At 47.5% G+C, this 18,165-nt stretch overlaps 1 protein-coding gene and 1 non-coding gene across 2 annotated transcripts in view; both read left to right on the plus strand.

Annotated features, from left to right (window-relative positions):
• Positions 1 to 18,165, plus strand: part of LOC125319331 (CBP80/20-dependent translation initiation factor-like) — a 516,903-nt gene that overhangs the window by 14,184 nt on the left and 484,554 nt on the right. The window lies entirely within an intron of this gene.
• Positions 7,215 to 7,300, plus strand: TRNAK-CUU. The gene has a single exon. It is a non-coding gene; the product is annotated as a tRNA-Lys (tRNA).

Consider the following 18,165-nt stretch of genomic DNA (forward strand, 5'->3'; position numbering starts at 1 on the left):
CTGAGTCCTCTTTTGCCTGGTGGCTTTTGCTTGGGGAAGAGGCCCTGCTTCAATGGAGGTTTTCTCAGGTGGGTTTTCCTGGGTTTGCAACAGCAGCAACTCAGAAAAACTGCATTTCACAATCATAAACTTTTGGAGTGAATTTTGCAAACCCCATCAGTGGCACCAAGCTTGATCCAGTCCCAGGACTGGGCCACCTTGCGTTGGTGTGGAGAGACCGTTTCTTCCTGCCCCCCGCCCCCCAGCCCCTCCCTGCCACTCCCCAACACACCTGCAGCTCGGAGGACAGCAGCACCAACATTGGTGGAGTCCAGCAGGCAGCAGGAGGAAGCAATGCTGACCCCATATGCACCAGCAATTCTCATCTGCCACTAGAACTGCTTTGTAAGCTCCTATCTTCCTGGGAGGGTTTCTTTTGGCCTGCCATCTTTTCCCTTTGTCTCCTAGACTGCGTGGTAGCCTGTGAAGGCCAGCATCTTGGAAGGGAGGAATATTCCACCATTTTGGGTTTCTCTTTTTTCTCGTGGAGTTCATGAGATATGGAAATTTTGTATCTAGTGGTTATTTACTATTATTTTTTGCCTGTTGCAGTTTTGCTTGTTAATAAACTGGGGTTTTTTCACTTATATCTACTCATATTTCATTTCTCCTTATTGATGGAAAGAGATTGGTTAATACTAGAAGGAGAGGCAACTCATTCCAAAGTGCCTACCTTTTCAGTTGTCTTAAACCAAGACAAAATTGGCATGCAACTTAAATGGCACTAGAAAGTGAAAAAATAACAATTTTGTCCAAAACATTTGGTATTGGGTACAGAACTCACTCATCACGATGGTCTTCAGTCTAATAATAGGACAGTGGCACCTAGGCTTGTGTACTTGTCCGTATAAATGGTACAATTTGCCTGAGATCTGGCTCTTTGTCGCAGGGACACAAACCAAGATTGCTTTGTTGATACATTCTGCAATATCAGCTTATGTAAAGATAAGATCAGAGGCAATGAGGATTATTTCCGATGTGTATTCATTGCTGTTTGCCTGCCCTGGTCTCAGCTGCTACTTCTGGGGATTTATTAATAATCACACCCAACCTGTTGGGGGAACAGTAGGGAATGATTTTTCCCAGCCTTTCACTTCCTTCTTCTCTTTCAGGTCTGACACATCACCTTTTGAGAATGTTCATTTCCCTCTGAATGTTAAAGGCACCATATTTTTGTTACTAATTCTGCTATGTCTCCTCTGTATGGTTGTTATTACAGCTGGTGATGGGGGTCAGCAGTTCTGACCCAGGAAGAGGTGACCGGTCCGGGGAGATGGTCCCGAAAGGAATCGCCTTCCCGAGGTCCGGTGTCTTCCCTCAGCTGCTGGCAGGAGGCCCATGCAGAAGCTGCCAGCTCTTTGGTGATTATCAGCTCGTGATTCCAGCTCAGCTCTGCAGGGCAGCCTCCAGGCCAAGCCAGACCAGAGAGAGAGAGACGAGAAGGCTTGTGTGGCTGGTTCCGCACGAAGGTAGCTTTATTATGGGTCCCCTCCGGCGAAGGGGGGAGCCAGGGACAAGAACCCTCTCTGGGAGGGGCCCCAGAGAGCTTGCTTTTATAGGGATACAGGGGATCAGTAAGGGACCAATGGATTACAGAGGATCTGGGATGGGAATAGACCAATGGGTTACAGAATGATCTGCATAGTGTCTCTCAAAGGATTGTGGGTTTGCCTTTCCTCGCCGTGACCAAAGTGGTTGCCTTTCCAGGGAGTCCTGCTGGGAGATTGCTCAATCTCCTTATCTCAGCAGACATCCCTCCAGGGCAGTGGCTGGGCATACCCCACAACTCCCCCTTCTGTATTTATTAAAAAGGCATTCCCAGCAGCCTTTCTGCAGCAACGTAGGAGGCAAGAGAACATAAGTAACACAGTAATAATTACAATGAATACCCACAAAGCTCCCTTAATCAAAGATGCAATCCATCCCGTTATTCCCCATCGTCCAAAAAGGTCATTGACCCAGTCTAGGATCTTATCTACTTTTAGGTCTTTTACTAGTTCTTGTAGTTTCTGGATGTTTGCCTGGATGGATGTTGAGTGCAAAGAAAGATTGAAGCAGCACATCCCTTCAAAGTCTTGGCAGCCATGTCCGTGGGCAAGCAGTAGGTAGTCTATTGCTACTCGATTCTGTAGGGTTGCATGTCTGGTAGTCTCCTCATCTCTTAAAAGATCGCTCAAGGCAGCAGATGTTGCATTAGCCTGTTTGCTTAGCCAACACCCTAGGTGATTGATATCCCCAAGGGCCTTGAGTGCAGCTAACCAAGGGGTGAACACGGAAGCTGCAACTTGTTCTGCCTTATTCCAATTGTAAACGTGGCTGTCACAACTTTCGTCAAACTCAGCAAAGGATCTCTTGACGTGTTGATGTGTCTGTTTGTCTCCAATTATGTAACAATGTAATATTTGGCGTGAGAGTAGAAAGCTTGCCAAGGCTACAGGGGCCTCCTTGGAGGTGTGAGGGGATCCCGGCCCATACTCTGTCACCACAGACAAGAAAGACTCCCCGGGGTAACACTTTTGGGTGGAGAGTGGACACAGAGAGTACGTGGCTGGTGTAATTGCACCAATCTTGACTATTATAGGCTTTGTTAAATGGTGATATGTCTTTTCTGTATGTGTTTTTTGCTTGGTCAATCCCTGGCCAGCATTGGCTTTGCAGTCTAAAATAAAATTTGACACAATATGTTGCTTTGGAGGACCCCAGCAGGTTTAATTCTTGGGGTTCATCTCGAGCATTTGGCAGAATCTTTGTCCACTCATCCCAAGTGTCTACCGGGTTGGGCCTCTTACCTGTGGTGTGGAGGAGCTCTGAGTTAGTGATGGGCCAATCATCTGCTACCAAGGGAATTCCTACCAGGCACGTAGAGAGTGGGTTGTCTACCCTGCCCATGGACAGGCACAGATTGTCTTGATTGAGTGTCTTTGCTAGGGTCACCCAAGCATTATGGCTAGGCTGTGGGACAAGCCAGCTGAAGGCATGTGGTACGGCGAAGAACATCGAGGCAACGGTGAGGACAGCATCAACGTAGATACATTTCATCTTTGGGCAGGGATGGGGCTTCTGAGAGGGAATATAAGCGAGATTTGTTAGCTTTGTGGTGAGAGGGGAGCTTTTGGGGTTTAGGGAAGTTTGACAAGGGTTGAGGGAAGGGGATATTTTGGGGTAACAAGGGGTGATAACATATAAACTAAGGATCAGTTTTTTCAGGCTGTGTCTGGCCTACAGCTTGACTTTTTGCTGTAGCTTCTTGTTCAGCTTTCTGTTTCGTCTGCTGCCGTGTGGTGGGACGATCTTTTTCCTGGTTGGTGGGCATCCGGCAACGTTTTCGTCTCCATGCCGAGCTGGTCTGGTTTTGGGGAGGTCCTGTATTTGTCTCAGGAGAATTCTTGGTGTTTGTGGTAGCAATGTTTGTAGGGCCTAAGTATGGTTTAATACTTTTTCCTGGGAACCACTTCGGGCCAGATGGTAGCTGGACACAGGCGTAGCCTCTCCCCCAGGTAATCAATTGGAAGGGCCCAGAGACCTGGTGTGATTCTGGGTCCTTTACCAGCACTGGTGGCTTCTCCGTGAGCTTAGCTTGGGTTGAGTTTGAGAAGTGGCGGAGTATTGGGGGGTCAGGTTCTGATGAGGTACCATTTAGGAAGTTAATGACATAGAGAGCCTTACAGAGTCTTTCAACAGGAGACAAAATTTCTGTTTCTCTCCGTTGCTGATTGAGGACTCTTTTGAGGGTTTGGTGGGTCCTTTCTATGATGGATTGTCCTGTGGGATTGCTAGGTATGCCTGTCTTGTGTTTTATTCCCCATTGGTTGAAGAAATCTTTTAACTTGTGAGAGGTGTAGGCAGGCCCATTATCTGTTTTGATTTCTTCAGGGACTCCCAGGGTGGCAAAGGCAAGGAGAAAATGCTTGATGACGTGGATGGCACTTTCTCCTGCATGGGCTGATGCAAACACTGCCCCAGAAAATGTGTCAACTGACACGTGCACATATTTGGATCTCCCAAAGGATGGGAAGTGGGTTACATCGGTTTGCCATAATTGGCAGCTGTTCAGACCACGGGGGTTGACTCCGGTACCCATAGATGCTATTTGGTAGTTCTGGCAGTTCGGGCACATTGCAATGATAGCTTTTGCTTGATCTTTTGAAAGCTTGAACATTCTGACAAGGGCAGGAATGTTTTGGTGAAAAAATGCATGTGACAACTTCGCCTGGGCAAAGATGTCAGGGACGTTTGCAGTCTCTGCTGGCATGGCCAGTGTATCTGCTCTCCTGTTCCCTTCGGCAATGGGGCCAGGGAGGTCGGTGTGTGACCTCACATGCATAATGTAGTAAGGCTGTTTTCTGTGGGAGATTAAATGAATTAATGTAGAAACCAATTGGTATAATTTTTGGTTGGAGACCTCCTTTAGAAAAGCATGTTCAGCCCTCATAGCTATGCCAGCGACATAAGCCGAATCTGTGACCAAATTAAAAGGTTCATCTTTAAACTTCTCAAAGGCTCTGACAACAGCTGCTAATTCAGCAATCTGTGGAGATCCCTCTACTATTTGGATATCAGATTCCCATTTTTGGGTATTGGGTTGCCTCCATGTCATGACAGACCAATGTGACGAGCCAGACCCATCAGTAAAGACGGTCAGAGCTTTGAGAGGTTTTCTACTTTGGATTAATTTTGGAATTAATTTAAAAGCTGCATCAGGGTAGAAAAATCTATGTTTTGGCATGTGAATGGAAATTTGGCCTGTGTAGCTATCTAGGGCTAACTGGAGGCTCTCATTGGCCTGGAGCAACTGCTTCAGATCTTCAGTGGTCAATGGCAAGTATATGCATGTGAACTCACACCCTGCAAGAGAGCGGAGACGAGTTCTGGCCTTTTTTATTAAATGTGCCATTACTTCTTGGAAGGTGGTTAGTGTCTTTGTAGGTTGATGGCTTGTGAAGACCCATTCAAGTATCAGCAAAGAGTCTCTGGGTTTAGGGTCCCATTGGAAGATCAGTCCATGTAAACAGGGAGCTTTACCCAAAACTGCAAACTGGAGAGGCAGGCTGGGTTCAACGCGATGGGCTTGGTGTGAAGACAGGGCTTCCTGGACTTTGGTGATGGTATCTCGGGCTTCAGGTGTGAGGGCACATGGAGAGTCCAAGTCTCCGCTGCCGCGGAGGAGGTTGAAGAGGGGAGTGAGGTCTTCTGTTGTGATTCCCAGTAGGGAGCGTATCCAATTTATGGATCTGCACAGGCTGTGTAAGTCCCTTAGGGTTTTGGGATCCTCTTTGATGGCGAGTTGCTGGGGTACGATGGTTCTCTCACGGATCTGGAGGCCGAGGTAAGTCCATGTGCTGGAGTGCTGCACTTTGTCCTCACGAATCTCGAACCCTGCTTCTTCTATGGCTTCAATTGTCTTTTTAAGACTTCTGTCCAAGTAAGTTTTTTCTGATGCACATATTAGTATGTCATCCATATAGTGGTAAATGATTGCTTCCGGGAATAGGCTCATGATGGGGGACAGAATGTGGGCGACGTACCACTGGCAGATGGTCGGGCTGTTCTTCATGCCTTGTGGGAGGACGAGCCAATGGTATCTTCTGAGTGGGGCTTCATCGTTAAGAGGGGGGATGGAGAAGGCGAACCGTGGTGCATCCTGAGGATGGAGCGGGATGTTAAAGAAACAGTCTTTAATGTCTATGATGGCCAGCAGCCAGTCTCGGGGCAGCATCGATGGTGATGGCAGGCCGGGTTGGAGGGGGCCCATGTCTTCAATGACCTCATTGATCTTTCGTAGGTCCTGGAGTAGTCTCCATTTGTCCTTGCCAGGCTTTTTCAGTACAAAGACAGGGGAATTCCAAGGGCTTGTAGTCTCGGTGATATGACCTTTGGCAAGCTGCTCTTCCACCAGGGCTTCCAGTGCGCTAAGTTTTTCTTTTTCAAGGGGCCACTGCCTTGTCCATTTTGGGTTGTCAGTCTTCCAGGTGAGCGGGGGAGTAGATGGCAGCGCGCGTTTCTCAGTGGCCCCGATCAGAAATCCTGGCTGGGAATGGTAAGAGTGGCACCCCACTGGGATAGAAGGTCTCTGCCCCATAGGGTGATGGGGGCTCTTACCACGAATGGTTGGGTGGTCGCTATCTTGCCTTCGGGTCCTTCAATGACAACATTTCGTTTGCTTCTCATGGATACTGCAACTCCACCAATCCCGGAGATCATACCTGCCACTGGCTCCAGTTCCCAATTCCCTGGCCACTCGGAACGGGCGATGATGGTCACGTCTGCTCCGGTGTCCAGCATCCCTGGGTGGTAGACCCTCTCTCCTTTACAGAACAAGCTGCACTCGATGGTCGGTTTGTTTGAGCCCACGATCTCTATCCACATTGCTGTAGGATTGAGAGGAAGCTGTTCTGGGCGGTTCTGTGGAAGGAAAAAGGCTTGAGCAATCGGTGTTCCCTGTGGGAGAAAGAAAGGTGTGTCCGTGCAGCAAAGCTGGACAAGAATCTCTTGTCCAGGGTGCACTGTTTGTATCTCAGTGTCTTGGGGTGACCTTATGATGTGTATCCCATATCGCTGCCTATGCCCAGAAATTAATTTTTGTGCCTTTCTATGCCTCTAAACTGAGCCTGAAAGGGGGAAGGAAAAAAAACTGAGCAAAACTTTCTCAAAGCAGTTGCCGCTCGTTCAAGGTTACAAAAAGATAGCAGGTTCTTTTTTCCCCCAGCTGGGGCAGGGGAGGGAGGAAGCACCCGGCTTGCTGCTTTCCAGTCAGTTTTTGGCCAGTTGTTTTCAGTTTCTTGTTCTCCGGAGAGAGACTGAGAGTTGGACTTTGGATTTCCTTCTCTGGAATTCCGGATTTTTCCCCTTTTCTACTGGACTGCTTGATTGCTGTAACATCAGAGCACATCGGGAGGACTTTCCACCAGGCACAGAGGGCCTGGCCCCGGCCCAAGCCCCAGCTCCGAGGAGACCAAAGGGAGGACTCGAACACTTTCCAAGGTTTTTTTCCTCTACAGCGAAAGATTTTACCATCTAACATTATTTTCCTTCCCATGTGTTTGTTAAATAAATAGTTTTATCTTCTTCACTTTCCTTCGAGGAAAATTTATTTTTTTCCCGAACCTGGTGGGGGAGGGGTGGTTGTGCCTTCTCTCAGAGGATATATTTCTAAATTTGCCCAAACTGGAACAAATTTAGTGGGTCTCTAGCTCAGTCGGTAGAGCATGAGACCCTTAATCTCAGGGTCGTGGGTTCGAGCCCCACCTTGGGCGCCACTAAATTTGTTCCAGTTTGGCTGAGGGGGGGTTTTCGCACGACACATTTTAACCAGTAAATGAAATAAAGGAATGAATTTGGAAACGGAGAGGTTTCCCGAGGCTTGAGAGGAATACAGTTTGTTCCCCACCCTGTCCCAGAACGGATCAGAAAGAACAGAATCTGTGGTAGCATCAGGGAAATTTAGAGATATCCAATTACTGAAAGATTTAAGATTTTTCTTAGAAAGAATGCCTTTAGAGAATTTAAAGTCATATTTTAAGAGAAGGGTTAGAAGAAAGGGGTATAGGTCTCTCTCAGATTGGGAAAGGCTGAGTTTAGCTTGCCTATGTCCCATCTTAGTTCCTCCCTCAGCAGAAAAAGAGAAAAAAAATCCAAAATTTGCGCGCAAGAGGAGGAGAGCCCCAAATTTAAACTTACAAATCCCGTTTTCTGGTGGGGCTGGCTCCTGGAAAGGTCTGCTGGGGGGATGGTCTGGCAGTTCGATCCTCAGGGACTTCAGTCCTAGGTGGGAGGCGAGGGTCTCGAACTGTCCCCGTCCAAAAGACCTGCTAAAACGTAGGTCTATCTTCAGAGGAGCAGCACACAAACGGCTGGTTCTGTCTTGGCGATCAAGAAGCAGCTCAGGCCAGGTCCGGGGGTCCGGGGTCCAAGGCTGTTCACGTGCCAGTTATTACAGCTGGTGATGGGGGTCAGCGGCTCTGACCCAGGAAGAGGTGACCAGTCCGGGGAGATGGTCCCGAAAGGAATCGCCTTCCCGAGGTCCGGTGTCTTCCCTCAGCTGCTGGCAGGAGGGCCCATGCAGAAGCTGTCAGCTCTTTGGTGATTATCAGCTCGTGATTCCAGCTCAGCTCTGCAGGGCAGCCTCCAGGCCAAGCCAGACCAGAGAGAGAGAGACGAGAAGGCTCGTGTGGCTGGTTCCGCACGAAGGTAGCTTTATTATGGGTCCCCTCCGACGAAGGGGGGAGCCAGGGACAAGAACCCTCTCTGGGAGGGGCCTCAGAGAGCTTGCTTTTATAGGGATACAGGGGATCAGTAAGGGACCAATGGATTACAGAGGATCTAGGATTGGAACAGACCAATGGGTTACAGAATGATCTGCATAGTGTCTCTCAAAGGATTGTGGGTCTGCCTTTCCTCACCGTGACCAAAGTGGTTGCCTTTCCAGGGAGTCCTGCTGGGAGATTGCTCAATCTCCTTATCTCAGCAGACATCCCTCCAGGGCAGTAGCTGGGCATACCCCACAGGTTGTTGTGGCTTGATACTGGCCAAATGCCAGGCACCCACCAAAGCTGCTCACTCACTCCTCTGCTGCAGCTGGACAGAGGAGAAAAAATTTAACAAAGGGTTCGTGGGTTGAGATAAGGACTGGGAGAGATCGCTCAATATATACCATCAAGGGCAAAGCAGGCTCAACTTAGAGATATAAGGCAAATTTATTACAAACAAAATGAGAGCAGGATAATGAGAAGCAAAACAAGCCCTTAAAAACACCTTCCCCCCCCACTCCTCCCTCCTTCCCAGCTCTACCTCCTACCCAGTGGTGCAAGGAGACAGGGAATGGGGGTTTTGGTCAGTTCATCACCCTCGGCTTCTCCCAGTGCTCAGGGAGAGGAGTCGTTCCCCTGCTGCACCATGGGGTCCCTCCCACGGTAGACAGTTCTCCATGAACTTCTCTGACTTGGCTCCATCTCTCTCTGCGAACTGCTGCAGAATGAGTCCATCCCACGGGCAACAGTACCCCTCAGACTGCTGCAGTGTGGGTCACTCTTCCACGGGGTGCAGTCCGCCAAGGACAGGCTGCTCCAGCCTGGGAGCAGGGCCCCTCTCTCCATGGGCCTTCCACAGGATCATAGCCTCCTCTAGGCATCCATCTGCTCCAGCGTGGATCTCCTGCATGAGCTGCAGGTGGGTGTCTGCATCCCCATGGACCTCCATGGCCTGCAGGAGGACAGCCTGCTTCACCATGGTTTTCACCACAGGCTGCAGAGGAATCTCAGCTCCAGCGCCTGGATCACCTCCCCCTCCTTCTTCACTGACCTTGGTGTCTGCATAGTTGTTTCTCTGACATATTCTCACCCTGCTCTTCTCTCGCTGGAATTAAAACTGTGCAACAACTTTTTTTTCTTCCTTCTTAAATATATTATCACAGAGGTGTTACCACCATTTCTAATTGGCCCAGCCTTGGCCAGTGGCACATACATCTTTGGAGCCTTCAGGGATTTGCTCTGCCAGACATGGTGGAAGCTTCTAGCAGCTTCTCACAGACGCCACCTTCGTGGCCCCCCCTGCTACCAAAAACCAGGCCGTGCAAAACCAATACAATGGTCTACAACACATTTAGAATTAGGACTGAGATTTCCAGGGAGGTTGCCCAGAGATCTGCCCCAGTGGTGAAAAATCCTGAGTGGCATGGGATGTGGGAGGACATAGGTCAGGTCCTAAAGAAATACTCTGCCCTAATAGTTTGGAATTTTCCCCCTGAACAAACTCAGAACCCAGCTAAGGTAGAAAAATATCTGAAAGAAAATTACTGTGGCAGCTCCAAAGAGAAGCAGCTCATTGCATTTTACTGGATCCCGGCTAATGCTTATCGCACACTGCTCGTTACTGTACAGCAGCTACAGAGGGGAGGGAGAACAAATCTACAGACACCACGGTCATTCAGCTGCAGTTAAACCAGAAGGGCAGCCTAAGCCAGTCGTAGTCGCCCCTGTCCAGAGTAGGAAATTGTCTTGGGGTGACTTATGATGTGTATCCCCTATTGCCGCTCTATGCCCAGACATGATTCCCATGCCTTTCTGTGTCTTTAAAACTGGGTATGAGAGAAAGAAAAAAAAAAAAAAAAAAAAAAAAAAGAAGCCAGACAAACTTTTCAAAGCAGTTTTGTGTTCAAGGACACAGAGATAGCTTCTGTGGCGGCAAGAGCGGAGGAAGCACCCTTTTCCTACTTTTCAGCCAGCTTTCAGCTCTGTTTTCTCCAGAGAGAGATGGAGAGTTAAATTTTTTTTCCTGGGACTTCGGCTTCTTCTTCTTCTCTTCTGGAACTGTTGAGAACACCAGAACTCACTGGGAGAGCTTTCCACTGAGGCCCAGAGGGGCCTATGCCGAAAACCCAGCTCCAAAGAGGAGAGAGACCACACCCACAGAAAAGGACTCTCACATCTTCCCAGGTTTCTCTCCACAGCAAGAAGTTTTATTATTCAGCATTATTATTCTTTTCCCGTGTGTTTGTTAAATAAATAGGTTTTTTCCTTTCACTTTCCTTCGAGGGAAATTTTTCCCCAACCTGGTGGGGGAGGGGTGGTTGTAACCTGACTTCTATCAGAGGACGTTCAAATTCGGACGTTCCTCTGAATTTGTCTCAAACCAGGACAAACAATTAATACAACACTGATGTGGCTCAAAGTGGCACAACTCGGGACCCAAGCATATACTCAATTCCTAGTGTCACTTCAGTGGAATGAAGAAAATGAGACAGTGGGAGCTATGACAAGAAGGCTCCGTGTCGCAGTTGAGATGGATGCGACACTCACAAATAATGCACACCAACTCTGTCAGAAGGCAAAAGAACAGAAAAGACATTTTATTCTACAAAGTCTCAATTTATATAGTCTCTTGGCACTCATGCTGTGTCCTCATAGGCTTCTACATTAACACCGCTTAAAACTTATTGGTAGGTTGCAACCACCACCCATAAGAAAACAAATCTAAGCTAAAAACAACATCCCTCGAACAGCTACGTATTTTCTTCTCTTTGTTTTGGTTTCTTGCTTCTGTTGATGTTAAAGTTCTCATGGATGCAAGCTGAATTCTCAAGGGTAAAGAGTAATTGTGCTCAAATCAATGTCTGTGAAGCTTTCTGACCAGCCGTCAGTTTCCACAGCTCCCCCTTTTTGTTTTTCAACCGGAAATGCAGAGTTTGTGGTCCTCTGCAGGGCCCTTTGCAGAAAGGAGAACAAACACGGCACAAGAAGGGTAACAATTATAATTAGACCTCCCGCTTTTATGAGATCTTTGATCCATTTAGTAATTTGCCAGTTACCAAACAGATCATTAAACCAACTAGACTCATTTTCTTCTCTTAATTTTGAAAGACCTATTTGCAGTTCTTTGATATTAGCAAAGACTGACTTAGAGTGGTCAGAAAGATTCATGCAGTACATGCCATCGAATTCTTCACAACCGTGTCCCTGTGCCAACAGCAAGAAGTCGATGGCTGCTCAATTTTGCAGGATAGTGTGTCTAATAGAATCAACATCAGTTAACAATCCTGACAAAGCAAGCGAAGTGGCATTAGTCTGTTTAGCAAGCCAACAACCTAGCTTGTTTAACAGTCCCAATGCTTTTCCAGCTGCTACTCCTGGAACAAAAAGAGAAGTTAAAGCATGTTTCTCCAGATTCTAAAAATCAAGAGTGTCATCGCAGTCTCTTGCAAAAGAATGCAAGGACTGTTTGTCACGAGTTGCATGTGTGTGATTTAAGAGCATAGTTAAATTTGGAGTAAGCAGAGTTAGGCGGCCAATAGTACATGGTCCGCCAACAGTGCGTGAAAGCATTGCAGACCACATGCGGTCTCCACAAATTAAAAATATCCCTCGAGGTAATTTGCGTGGAGAATGGTCTGAAGCAGCTTGGTAGTATGTAACACCATCCTGATTTAAAACCGTCCAATTGCACCAAGCTGAAGCATTTTGAAATACAGGATTTGCGGGTGACACATCTTGAACACTTGGGACAACGTGAGTTCTCCCAGCACCATGTCTGTGTGTAATTAAAGAAGACACACTGGAGCTGTTATTGACCCCAAAATATCTATTTCTTGTGGCTCAAGGCCCACAGGGAGTGTGTGATCCCATGCCTCAATGTCACAAAGGCACTTTTTCAGGTCAGTACTACAAGCAGTTTTAGGAGCCTGGCCATAGGTTTCCTGACCTATTGAAGAAGGTTCGACCAGTACTCCAACCAAACGTGTGAAAAGGCGATTGTGGTGTTGCAAGAGACATGCACAAAGACGATTGGTTCAGGGTGTTGGCAAGGGTTACCCACACATTTTCTTTTGTCATTGAGGGTAACACGGCTAGTCCTTGCTCCATCTCAACCTGAAGCAGGACCATCCAACAGATGGCCCACACCATCGTCATCTTCAGAAGGTTGCCTGTTGGTCTCATGACGCTTTTGATGTCGCAAATCAGGGCGAACACACCTTGCAGGTATCCACTGCACACCAGTATCTGTGGAAACACAAGCATGCCTGTGCCCCCAAGTGATAAGGTCCCACGGGCCTTCCCATTTGTTTGTGAGTAAATCTTGTACCCATACATTCACTTGGGGTAGGTGTGTTTCGCCTGTAGACTGTAAGGAGAAGAAATGGTTCAAAAGAACAGGATTATTAGAATTTGGGGGCACTGTAAGATGATTTATCGTATATAAAGCTTTTGCCAGCCTGCTCTGTGGGGTTTCTCCAGTCATTTCCCCTTTTTGTTTTTCCGAAACACATTTTAAATAACCGTGAGCACGTTTGATAATAGCTTGACCAGTGGGAGAATGTGGAATACCAAGCTTGTGCGTCACACCTCATAATTGTAAAAACTGCCGAGTCTTCTGAGAGACATAGGCAGGGCCGTTATCAGTTTTCACAGAGGAAGGCACGCCTAAAACAGCAAAAGCCAGTCGCCAATGAGCAATAGCATCACGACTTTTCTCCTGCGTGAGCAGATGTCCACATAGCAGAAGGGAAGGTATCAATAGAAACATGCACATACTTAAGACAGCCAAATTCAGCAATGTGGGTGACATCTGTCTGCCAAATTTGCAAGGCTTGTAGGCCTCTGGGGTTAACAACTTCTGGTAAAGGTGTGGCAAACCCCTGACAATCAGAACAGGAATTAACAATGTCGCAAGCCTCGGTAGGCATTAGCAGAAATTGCTTTTGTAAAGTACGAACACTCTGATGGAAAAAGTTGTGTGAGGCTTTGGCTTGCGCTATTTTATCAGGCTGAGGTGCCATCCTCGCAGAGTTGGCTAACTTATCAGCTCTGGCATTACCTTGCACTATAAATCCTGGTAAATTGGTGTGGCTCCTTATATGCAAAATGTAATAAGGATGAGTTCGATTCTGAATCGCACACCACAAGGTCTTCAACAATGAGAAAAGAGCAGCATTATTAACTTCCTTTAAAAGTGAGCAATCAAGGCACTGTGTAATGTCTGCAACATAAACAGAATCAGTAACAAGATTCAATGGTACATGAGAGAATCGCTGAAATGCCATAGCCACAGCTCTTAATTCAACAATCTGGGCAGAGCCTGATTCATGGCCTTCCAGCGTCTGCCACCCAGACTCATCCCTCCAGGTGACAATGGCCTTTCCTGTTTTTCCTGATCCATCAGTAAAAACAGTGAGCCCCCTGTAACGGCACACGACTGTTCTTAGGTCATAAAGATAAGCTGGTGGATTTTGCCAATTGCAGCAATTTGTGACTGGGCAGATGATAAGCAATTTGCCCTGAAAAGTTTTGCAGTGCACTCTGTAAAGGAGCACTGTTTGCAAAACTACATTCAAAATGTTCTTGTTGAATGGGAAGTATGATTTTTACAGGGTCTTTGGCCATAAACTGAAGGCATCTCTGCTGAAATTTGGTGATCAGTTGAGCAATTAGTTCAAACAGCGTAGGTGCTGTTTTCTTAGGCTGGTGAGACAAAAAGACCCATTCCAAAATGTGCAAAGGGTCAGGCCATTGATCATTCCACTGTCCAATGATGCCTGTAGGATGGAAATATGGAGTGACAAGAAACACAACAGTATCAATGGTGAGGTCCACCCTGTAGACCTGACGATTTGAAATAGCTTGTTGCACCTCTTCCAGCACTTGTTCTGCTTCAAGGGTTAACTTCCTCAGTGAAGTTAACTCCGGATCTCCTTTAAGGATATTAAACAGTGGGGATAATTGCACTGTAGTCAACCCTAAATAGGGTCATAGCCAATTTATGGTACCCAAAATTTCTGTGCATCATTCAAAGTCTGAATTGATTTTTCAAATTGAACATTTTGTGGCTGTATTGTTTGCTCAAATATTTTGACTCCCTGTTCCGGTTTGGCCAAATTTAGAAATATATCCTCTGAGAGAAGGCACAACCACCCCTCCCCCACCAGGTTCAGGAAAAATAAATTTTCCTCGAAGGAAAGTGAAGGAGATAAAACTATTTATTTAACAAACACACAGGAAAAGGAAAATAATGCTAAATAATAAAATCTCTTGCTGTGGAGGAAAAACCTGGGAAAGCATTAGAGTCCTCCCTTTGGTCTCCTCGGAGCTGGGGCTTGGCCCAGGGCCAGGCCCTCTGTGCCTGGTGGAAAGTCCTCCTGATGTGCTCTAAGGTTGAAGCAGTCCAGTAGAAAAGGGAGAAAATCTGAAATTCCAGGGGAGGAAAAGCAAAGTTCAACTCTCAGTCTCTCTCCGGAGAAAAAAGAAACTGAAACAACTGGCCAAAAACTGACTGGAAAGCCGCAAGCTGGGTGCCTCCTCGCTCCCCTGCCGCAGCTGGGGAAAAAAACTGCTATCTCTGTGTGACCTTGAACAAGCTGCAAACTGCTTTGAAAAAGTTTTGCTCAAGTTTTTCCTTCCCCCTCTCAGGCTCAGTTTAGAGGCATAGAAAGGCACAAAGTTAATTTCTGGGCATAGGGCAGCGACATGGGATACACATCATAAAGTCACCCCAAGACACTCCCAGATATCTCCAAGGTGGCTGCAGTTGCATCTTTTCTGGAGCTATATGCAAACCATAATTTTGCAGCGCTTTGAGCAAATGTGGTTGGATTTGTAACAAATCCTCTTTCGTGGGAGTTGCTACCAGGATATCTGTTGGGGTCCCTCCCCCCTGCCATGTAACCCTCAGACAGGGACCCTGGGGGGGAAGCACAGGGTTTCCCTGCCTCAGGTCAGCCTCATTCCCCATTGGTTGGTTTGTGTTTCCCTGCGCGGGCAAAGGACCCTTGGTCCGGTGACTGTAAGAGTTCCTCGGCAGAGCTCCAGCCATGCGGCTGGAGAAATAAACATCTCTGAAACATCTACCAAGAATCCGTCCATATACATTTCTTTTCCACGGGACTCCTGGTTTGATATATGCGTGTTACAGTATCCCCGCTGTAACAAATGGTGGAGAATTGTGAGCAGAACGATCCCCGATCCCTAAGCGACTGATTTGTGTAAGTAAACCCTAGAAACTTTGGATTCCTCTTCTTGGTTTTGCTTTGCTATTCCGTATCTAAACTATGGAGGAAGCATGAGAAGACTCTTTGCCTTCAGAGCCGCATATGGACATTTATCTTAAAATGATTCTTGAACAATGATTTGTAAATTTTAGCTTGATTCAAGCTCAAAAAGAACTGAAACACTTCCTGGCATGGTTGTTTAGGAACTTTTTCTATGTTTCTTAGGATTTAATTCTTATCAAGGACTTTTGGAAGGCCGCTTGGACACAGTTAATTTTTGAGTCAAAATACATGCCGATGGAAGAATATTTTCGTGAACATTATTTAATTACCGAGACTGTTGAGCAATGTCAGCTGTGTCCTGACGAAGGGAAGCCTGCCTCAGGGACTGTACGGCCTCAGCCACATGGACCGAGCGCTCTGCAAGCAGCAGTGAGGCAGCTCCCGTGCACGGGCGGAGCCACCCGAGCCGCAGTGTCGGTGGTGGAGCGAGGCGTGGCGGGAGCGGCGGGACCCAGCGGTGCCCGCCCGGCCCCGCGCAGCGCGTGGTGGAGCGAGCTCCTTGAATGCCCGACTGAGAGGGGTGGCGTGCGGGCGGCGGCTGGTGGTGGTGGAGCGGAGCTGCGCCCAGCCAAAACGCATGCTGGAGCAGGGCATGGGGGAGTCATCGCTCGGGGGCCCGGCCGAGATGCAGCGCCTGGCAGCGGCAGCGAATCTGCGACCAGAGGAGGCGACGCACGGAGAACTAAGCAGTGCGGCCCGGCCCGGCCCGCGCAGCCCCAAATGCGACCCCGGGAAGAACGCGCAGGCGTGAGCAGCTCAGGCAGCCCCAGATGCCCCGACAATTCCAACACGGGAGTGACCGAAAGAGAGAGCAAAGGCAGCGAGACAGAAAACAGCAGCCACTCGGAAAAAGGAAAAGATCATAGTAGCTAAGATCTTTGGGATAGTAAAATGGTATAATGTTAAGCAAAATTATGGTTTTATAACAAGGTGTGACAACCAGCAAGACATATTCATGCATAGGACTGCTATTAAAAAGAATAACCCTGAAAAATGGATCCCAAGCTTGGGAGATGGAGAGGTGGTGGAATTCAAAATTATACAAGGTAGAAAAGGGTTACAAGCATCACAGGTCACTGGGCCTGATGGTGTTCCTGTAAAAGGCAGTATATATGCAAAAAAATCGTAGTCATGTTAGGCAAGATCTCCATTGTAAGCCCCCCCTACAGTCTCCCTTTCCTAATCCCACCTTTCCCTTTTACCCTATGTCCTATTACCCCCAGTGTATTCCCAATTCGCTTTTTCATCCATGGTTTCCCTCACAAAACCATACCTTTGCCAATTGTTTCCCCAAAAATCCCTTTCCAATGCCGAGTGGGGGATGAAAAGGGGGAGGGAAGAAATTAAACCCTCTCCTGCCTCAGTTTCCCCACAAAGCATGCTCAGAGAGTTCTGTCTCCCTTGTGTCAGCCCTAAGATGTTCCACAGAATCTGTTTGGAGATTTAAAGACTCAGGAGGGTGGCTTGTTTTGTTTTGAAACTGTTCATGTTATGTTTATCCCGTTGTTTTCATTCTCCTTTTATTAAAATAAAACTGGTGAAATGTTGGGGTCCCTCCCCCCTGCCATGGAGCCCTGGGAGAGGGACCCTGGGGGGGAGGCACGGGGTTTCCCTGCCCCTGGTCAGCCTCATTCCCCATTGGTTGGTTTGTGTTTCCCTGCGCGGGCAAAGGACCCTTGGTCCGGTGACTGTGACGGTTCCTCGGCAGAGCTCCGGCCATGCGGCTGGAGAAATAAACATCTCTGAAACATCTACCAAGAGTCTGTCCACATATATATTTCTTTTCCACGGGACTCCTGGTTTGATATATGCATGTTACAGTATCCCCACTTTAACAGATATCATCCATATAATGATAGCAATATGCTCCAGGGAATTGTTCCCTAACCATTGACAAGGCTTGTGCTACATACCATTGGCAAATGGTTGGGCTATTTTTCATGCCCTGTGGCAAGACTTTTCATTGATATCATTTCACAGGTTCAGCATTATTAACAGATGGCACTGTAAATGCAAATTAAGGAATATCCTTCGGATGCAGTGGAATGGTAAAAAAAACAATCTTTCAGATCCACAATTAATATATCCCATTCAGCAGGTATCATTGTGGAGGATGGCATTCCAGGCTGCAAAGCACCCATACTCTGTATCACCACATTAATTCGACATTAATCATGGAGCAATCTCCATTTCCCTGATTTCTTTTTGATCACAAAGACAGGTGTATTCCAGGGACTGGTAGACCGTTCAATGTGCCCCTGTTGTAATTGTTCTTGAACCAATTCGTGAAGGGCAACTAATTTTTCTTTTGTCAGGGGCCACTGCTCTATCCAGATAGGTCGTTTTGTGAGCCACTGCAAAGGCAGTGTAGGGTACTTTGCATCCTTCTGCACAGTGGCCCCCTTTAAAAATTTGTCTCCACTTTCACCCCTCCAAGCTGCTAGAACATTCCGTCCCCACAGATTTAGAGGTGCCACATTGACATAGGGATGGACAGTAGCTGTCTGTCCCTCTGAGTTTTTGAGTAATACAGGATTGGCAGGATTGGCACTCATGTAGCTTTGTGCAGCGCCCCCAAGGCCGGCAACAGC

This window comes from Corvus hawaiiensis, chromosome W (assembly GCF_020740725.1).
Source record: "Corvus hawaiiensis isolate bCorHaw1 chromosome W, bCorHaw1.pri.cur, whole genome shotgun sequence".
NCBI classification, from domain to species: Eukaryota; Metazoa; Chordata; class Aves; order Passeriformes; family Corvidae; genus Corvus; species Corvus hawaiiensis.